The sequence below is a fragment of the Belonocnema kinseyi genome, chromosome 7, assembly GCF_010883055.1.
Source record: "Belonocnema kinseyi isolate 2016_QV_RU_SX_M_011 chromosome 7, B_treatae_v1, whole genome shotgun sequence".
Lineage (NCBI taxonomy): Eukaryota > Metazoa > Arthropoda > Insecta > Hymenoptera > Cynipidae > Belonocnema > Belonocnema kinseyi.
Window position 1 is genome coordinate 66,129,502 of NC_046663.1, and position 8,585 is coordinate 66,138,086.

The window sequence follows — 8,585 nt, forward strand, 5'->3', positions numbered from 1 at the left end:
TAAATAAAATTAAAATTAAAATTTGGCTTTCAATATTTGGTAAAAAATGTTTTCATGCATTAAATTAGTATTAATATGTCGTGCAGCTCCTATCTTTCTCCGTCTCTCTCTCTCTGTTTTACCGTCAACTCCGTCTCTGTGTGGTCTTCCCGTTCCGTCGCAGAGGGATGAGGTGATCGCAGGCATGTAAATCACTCTGTAACCCTAAAAACACAATAATCAATCATTCGTCGCACAGAGGCACACCCTTAAAGTTTGAAATGAATTTAGTGGAATGAAACACAAAATCAAACGATTGACAATTTTTATAAAACAGAATTTCTGTCAATATAAAAAGGATAGTTTTCGACATGAAAACAATAGAGACATCCGCTCCGTTTAAATCACGAAGAAAACTGAAAAACTATTCACAGAGGCCCTCCAATTTTACAACTTACGGGGTTCATGGGAACGGTGCTTCAATTTTTAAAAGAGCTGTGGATGTACTTCTACCTGAAAATTGAGATGGCCGATTGCTGGTTACCTTTAGGAGGCGACAACCGTAGTAAGCACGTGTTCTCCAAATTGGTTTCGCTTTACAACAGGATAGTATATTTTTAAAAGTTTTTCCACGTCAGTTTTTAAATTGACAGCATTCTCATTAACAGCAATATGACACATTTCCAACATCAGATGTTTGCAATAGTGACATTCATTCGCAAGAAGTTTTGCGTTATCATAATCGAAAAAAGGATCTTTCTCAATACTATGCTTACTGAGAATTGCCTGTTTGTTAGTGACCTTTTTTATGTCTTTCTTGTGTTCTTTAACCCTAACTTCTAAAGGACATTTAGTTTGGCCTATGTAAACCGCTTTGCAATTTTGACCTTTGCATCGAATGCCATAAACAATATCGCTCTTTTGCAAATCTATTTAATTTATCTTTAGTGAGCCCCAGGACCGGCGTAAGGTGTATTTTGTTTTTAAACTCCGTTGTTATGGCATAATGCCCGAGAACTCTCGCAATTCGCTCAGATAGACCTACAACATATGTAATGCTAATGAAAGACCTAATTTTCGCGTTTCAAAATATTTCGTCAACTCTACGTTGTTCATTTTGGGCCAAAATATATGTAAATTTTGCACTTTACTGTCTGTGCTTTCCCTAATTTTGTATCACTAGGGAAAAGAATTTCGTACAATTTTTCTGGATGGACAAAATGTATAAAAGATTTATTTAAAATTTAAAGAACAAGAATACAATCTTTCCTTATCTAATGTTCATTCCAGACTGTCTGATTCAGTGGCCTCAGACTTCACACATCGCCCTTAAGTGGAGCTAACATAAACAAAGTTTATTGTCGAAGTGCTACGACGAAAAAGAAGAAAGAGTACATATTGAGAGTAAAAAATATAATATAAAGTAGTATAGTCGATGCTATATAATATGTGTAAGCTAGTCGAAATTCAATTATTTAAAGTAAAATTATTCTAATTGTAAATTACTCCCCCCGTCGAGAGTGAGCGATCAACATTCACGTTTCATTAACTTGGTCGTTGATAGGTAGGATACCAATTTTTTTACAGGTCCTTTTAGAAGATTATTCGCAGTATTTACAGTTACACTTCTAACAACACCATCACTTCCATGATGGGACTGGTGAATTCTTGCTAAAGGCCATTGCATACAAGGAATATTATTATCCTTTACAATAACAATCATGCCTTCCTTCGGATTGACAGTAGTAACATTCCATTTTTGACGTACAGTTAATTGGTTTAGATATTCGATGCTCCAACTTTTCCCAAAATATTGACGAATTTGAGAAATTAATTTCCATACAGACAATTGATTCGAAGGTAAAGGCAGAAAATCATGTTCAGGTAAAATATTCAATGAATCACCGATTAAAAAGTGTCTGGTATCGGAGCAGAAATATCGTTAATATCTGACGATATAGGAGTCATTGGCCTAGAGTTCAAAATCGATTCTATTTCGACAGAAAGTGTGTTAAATTGTTCGAATGTAAGGAGTGCGTTTAAAGCTACTCGCTTGAAATGATGCTTATAAGATTTTACACCAGCCTCCCATAGACCACCGAAATGTAGAGAGGAGGGTGGAATGAAATAAAAATCAATGTTGTTGCTGCTAGCAAAGTTAAAAACGTTATCTTTAAATTCTTTTGATTTCAGAAGATCGTATAACTAATTGAGTTCATTTCTTGCACCTTGAAAATTAGTAGCAGTGTCACAATATATCGACTTAGGCTTACATTGGCGAGCAGTGAAACGTCTCAACGCGCCTTTGAAACCTTCAGTACTCAAATCTCTTACTACTTCAATGTGAATTGCTTTTATAGTCATACATACGAAAACAGCCACGCATATCTTCAATTTTTTTTGGTTTTTATATTTACGCTCTTTAATATAGAAGGGACCACAATAGTCGATGTCCACTCGATAGAAAGGTCTGGTTTTAGTTATGCGAGCGTTGGGTAAATTATCCATCTTGTACTCGGCTAATCTTGGTTTCGCACGAAAACAAATTACGCATTTTCTGATCATTTTTTTTTTATTTGCTTTCTTCCATATATATGTCAGTGCTTTTGACGTATAGCAGATAAAGTAGTCTGTCCTTCTGAGTGATAGTGCCCGGAATGATAATTTGTAATTATCTGTTCGGTTACAAAATTTGATTGGAGAAATATAACGGGATGCTGCTTTTCAACAGAAATATTAGTATTTTCTAAACGCCCCGCGACACCTAGTAATCCGTCTGGTCCAATAAACGGATCAGGGTGATAAATTTGACTTTTTTTGCTTAATGATTTTTCTTTAGTTAAACTTTCTATTTCTTTATAAAAACAGAATTTTTGAACAATTGGAATTATAACAGTTTCAGCAGGATTTAATTTCATAGTTTTTAAATGGTTCTTGTATTGACAATACTCGTGTAAGTACCTATAACATACAGCAATTACTCGTTTCAATTTCTTAAAGGAAGAACATTTTTCTAAAAAGTTGATTTCAAGGTTAGTTTTTAAACATTTTAGCTTTTTCTTTCCAGGTAGTATACCCTCATAACTTGCCTTAAATTCCGATTTCGGCCAAAATTCTTTATCTTTACATAACCAAGTAGGCCCTTGGTACCACAATTTACTTTTTATGAAATTGTTAGGTATTTGCCCCCGTGATAGTTCGTCAGCAGGATTATCGCTCGAACGAACATGGTACCATTGATTGATAGCCGTTTTACTTCGTATTTCTGAGACTCGATTTACTTAAAAAAATTGTAAAGTATTAGGCTGTTTATGTAAACAATGTGACACAATCTCAGAGTCTGTCCAAAAAGTTATAGCGTTGCAAACGGAGGGAAGTGAATTAAAACGTTTCTTGGAAGCAAAATATCGTTTACTGATTTAGGAAAGAATAACTCTTTTAGTGATTGTTTTATTGAAGTCGGGGCTTTTAAAGAAATGCGTTAAAGAATCCTCTCTACCCTTCCAATATATACCCAGAGTTTTAGTGACATAGTTTTTGTTTAATTTAAAATCGTTATCAAGACTTTTCTCACTCACGTCTTCAGTATATTAGGTTCGTCAGAAGCCCATTGCCGAAAGTTAAGACAAGCTCGACTTAAAAGCTGAGTCTTCTGATCGTAAATTTCCCGAGCCTCTTTAACCGTAGAAGCATTGGTTATCAAATTATCGACATGTAAATCTTTTTTTAACAACTCTGCCGCTAGAAGAAATGCATGACCCTCATCGTCCGCCAACTGATGTAAATATCCAGCAGCGAGAAAAGCTGCTAAGGCAAAACCAAACGTTACCGTATTCAAATAATATTCGTTTATCTGATTGTTTTCTTTTCAAAGAATTTTTTGATATTTACGATCTTCTTCACGAATTAAATATTGCCGGCACATTTTTTCTATATCCGCTATAAGTACATACGTTGGAAACCTGAAACGGAGCAATAGGGAAAAAAGATCGTCGTGAAATGTAGGACCGACCATTAATGTTTCTTTTAATGAAATTCCGGTTGTGCTTTTTGCTGATGCATTAAATACTACTCTTAATTTCGTAGTGGTACTAGATACTTTAATAACCGCGTGATGAGGTAAGTAAAAACCCTCAAAATCTTGTGATGATTTTGATAGTAACATATGATTTAAATCCAAATATTCTTGAATTACAGCTGTATATTGCATTTCTAATTCAGAGTCCGTGATCGTCTCGCCTTACATGGTTTTTAAGGTGAGTTTCACACTCGATCTCTTCTTAAGAAAAATGAGGATTATCTGTTATTTCTTCGACAGACCAAAATTTTTCTTTCATGGTTGTTAGTTCTGTAAGGCGAAAATCAAAACTTTTAGGTGCTATAGATTCCTTTGAAAATTCTAAGTCGCCAGCAATTATCCATCCTAACCGCGTTTTTTGCAAATAAAGATTGTTTCTATCTTGAGACAGATTTATTGGGCCGATTGAAAATAAGGATAAGGTTACTTCGGCCCTAATAAGCATATCAATTGAAGCTGGTAAGTGAAAGTTTGGATCAGCAAGCAAAATGTTTTTTTTTAATCTTAAGACACTCTCGAGGTATTATTTTATTAGGGAATAAATCTGTGATATTAGGGACGATCAAGAAATTAAGGGTGCGCCTATGGTCATTGTAAATTGATTTGAAAGTTATCGAAATCATGCCATTTACTGAAGTTGTAAGATGATCAAGATCACCGACAGAAAAAGAACAATTAGATCAAGCACTTAGTATCAAGCAAATCCCGAGCTTTGATTGGATTTTTTTTACGCCAAAAGTTTCTACTGTCGCACTCACCATTAATTGAACACATGGAGTTGACTTAAGAGAAGTTAAGGCAATTTTTGAAACTTTCTGTGATTGTCAAGGTTCCTTAGATTCGTTTTGATCTTGCGGCTTCGTAAAGTGTAATAAGCTGTTATGACGTTTGCTGAATTTTTTACAATTTCCGAATTTGCATTCTTTGGCTGAATGATTCATTAAGCAATTGAAACACAAAGAACCACTTTTGACTGTTTTAAAATGCTCATTGACCGTGAACATAAAAAATTTACCACATTTCAAAAGCACGTGATCCTCTGATCAAAACAGGCATTTTCTAGAAATGGCTGTTACGAGTGTCTGTCGCTTAGGCTCAAATTTTCGTTTTTTAGCAGGGTTCACATCCTTGTCATATTTAATAGAAGAAGGATCGGCAACTACGCGCTTAGATAAACGAGCAGCAGTTCTATAGAGAAAATCTACGAGATCGTCTAATTTTGGAAATTCGCGCTTTTTTGTTGTTTCATCTCATTTCTCTAGAGTGAATTTATTTAATTTTTTCTCAATAATAACAACGACAATTTCTTCACTTAAATTTACACCTGGTGTAGCTAAAGATTGGACGTGCTGTTGCGATTCGTCCGCGAGAGTAATCCACCCTTTCTAGCATTATTTTTCTTGAGTAGGTCAACGCAACAATAAACTTAAATGTCGTGAGATCAATGACCGCTTATCTTCGTACGATTTTTCAAGAAGGTTCCAAGTGCTATTATAATTTTCTTCGTTGATAGAAAAACCTTGAATTTTGGGAAGAGCTTCGTCTTTAAGAACTGATTTTCAATATTGTAATTTCTCTACGTTAGAAAGTTCATCATGATTATGTATCATATTGTCCAACGTATCTTTAAATGACCACTATTCTTCCATTTCTCTGCTAAAAGTTAAGAGTACCGTTTGAGGTAAATTGAGCTTTCTACCACCGATCGATGTAGACGATATATTGCCATTTTCGATAACGGAGCCCGAGTCACAACTGTGGTCATATAGACGTCAAAATATTATGCGCTTGGGCAGGTGTTTGAAAATACACATTTTGAATCGATTTTTTCTCAGGACTGTGATCTGTTTCCGCATCGATTAATTAAATTTCATCGCATAATTAGTCTAGAGTAGACAGACAGGAAAGGAATTAATTATACTTGATTTGAATTTCAGCGGCTTGAGTAAGATTTTTACTGTCAAATTGTGCAAGAAACTCTTGAAATGAAGTCACATTTGCTTTAATAGATATACGCTTCTGTAAAAGCACGCTTAGTATATCGAATTCATGCATTTTTTAAAATTAATGTGAACAATTTTAAACAATGAATCCTATAAATCGTATGAGACTGAGAGCAGTTATTTAATTGACACTTAATTTGCGATTCAATGATTTGACATACCTTGTTGAACCTGATTTTGTCCTGTAGAAGAAAGAAGTTTTGAAGGTGAGACGTCTATTCGCATCGTCTCTAAGCCCACTGGTGCAAAGTGTTTGATCGCATAGACTTGTTACGCTCGTGAGATGTTGAATCGTATTAGTGAATTTGAGAAAGTACTTGGTACCTTATCGATCTCTCACAAGATATTTCAACGCATCGTCTGGTAAGAATTTGAAGCGTATTGAATAATATGAAAAAACACGTTGTGCCTTTTCTTGACAAAAACTTCTTGTGAATATCAATAATTATAATCACTGTTCGTAGTTCGTATTGTACAATAAATAGTACAGTAAATAACTTCACGTCAACTGTTCACTTTTTTTCACTGATTGTCACTGTCCACTGTCACTCTGTTTTATATACACTACAGTCGCATTGTTTATACGTATATGTGTATATATAATGACGTCGAATGAAGAAAACTGCCGTTTTTGCACGATTTTAGAAAAAAGTTTTTAAGAATGTTTATTTTATTTTGTCTCAAAGGCTCGCACTCTCGATTTAGGAGCTCTAATATTATTTTCAATAATATTTGTTGTGAATGTTGCTAATTGGTAAGTAGAACTACCTACATAAGAAACAATCGGCCTAAGTGGAGTACCTGTCTTGCGAATTTTTGGAAGGCCATACAATCTCGAAGGGTAAGTGTGATAAAGTTTTAACTGTTTCGCGGTGATTTCATTAACATATTTTTTCGATTATCAATTTTCATCTTGTTTTGTGACTTCAATGAAATTTGAAAACTTTTAAAAAAGTAGTAAAGATGTTAGTGGGCCATTATAAAAAGTGTTTAAAATAAAATGAAATTCACTTAGAATCAGACAGGTTCTACACATTATTTAGCAGAATCTCTCAGCGATTAAAATTGTTTAAAATTGTTTCTTTCCGATCTAAGACAAAAAAATCGAACTTGGACATTTGTATTAGGACTAATAAAAAACAGATTAATTTCTTACCCATAATAATAATTCTCTACCAAAAAAAAGTATTATTTTTCAACCAATAATGACATTATTAAAATTTCCCTTAAAGACATTAATTTATAACAAACAAAAAAAATCATGAAAATAGTTGAATCCTAAATAATCAAGATAACATTTTAGCAAAGAAAATTAATAGTGGAGTTTTAAACTAAAAAAGATACAATTTTAATTAAAAATATAAATATATAGAATCAGAAATAGTATTATCCCTTTTCAGTAAAAAGAATTAGTATTTAACAACAAATGATGAAAGTTTCAAAAAATTAGTTGAAATTTATTAAAATAGATGAATTTGATAATACACATTTGAACTTTCCAATAAACAGATGAATTTTCAACCAAGAAGATTAATTTTATATATAAAAAGACGATGTTTGAAACAATTGATTGAATTTTCGACAAAAAAATATCAATTTTTAATTCAAAATTTTAATGTTTTAACAAAAGTGGAATAAATAAATGTTCAGTTAAAGAATTTAATTTTTAACAGAGAAAACGGGGTTGACTAACTATGAAGGAATTTTCAACAAAATAATTGAACCCTCTATAAAGAAGATGAATTTTCAACCACGATGTTTAATTTATTACCTAAAAAGAGGGTTTAATTTTTTTAATGTAAAAATCAATTTTTTAAATACAATTTTTCTATAAAAAATGGTATAATCGAATTTTCTTTTAAATAAAAAAATTTTTTTTAAAATAATCAAATCCTCGAAAAAGCGATGAAATTTCAATTAAGAAGTTTATTTTTCTACCAAAAATAGTAGAATCGAAATTTTTTTAAAATGTGGTTTTTGACAGACTAAAAAGGATTTTTTTTAAGATAGCTGAATCCTTAATGAAAAATATCAATTTTTAGCCAAGAATTTTACTTTTCTAGCAAAAATTAAGAATTTTCTACAGAATGTAGAAAGTTTCAAATATAAGTAGATTTTACCATGATAGAAATTAATTTAGGAACAAATAATGTAAATTTAAAGAAAATATTTGATTTTTAAATCAAAAGGATGGTTTTAAACCGAAACAGATGGAGCTTCAATTATGAACTTAATATTTAACGAAAAATGGGTTAGTTCAGTTTTTAGTTAAGAAAAATAATATTCAATTTAAAGAATTGTAATTTAAGAAAATAGCTGATTTTTCTACCAAAACAGATTTTAATTAAAAATATCAATTAATTTTTATGGAAAGTTAAATTTTCACACAAGTAAATTAATTAAAAAAAAAAAAAAGAATTGTCCGAAAAATGGTTGAATCCGCAATCAGCAAGATGAATTTTCAAACAAGAAGATTAATTTTCTACTAAAAAAGATGAATTTTTAAGAAAATTCATAAATTATTA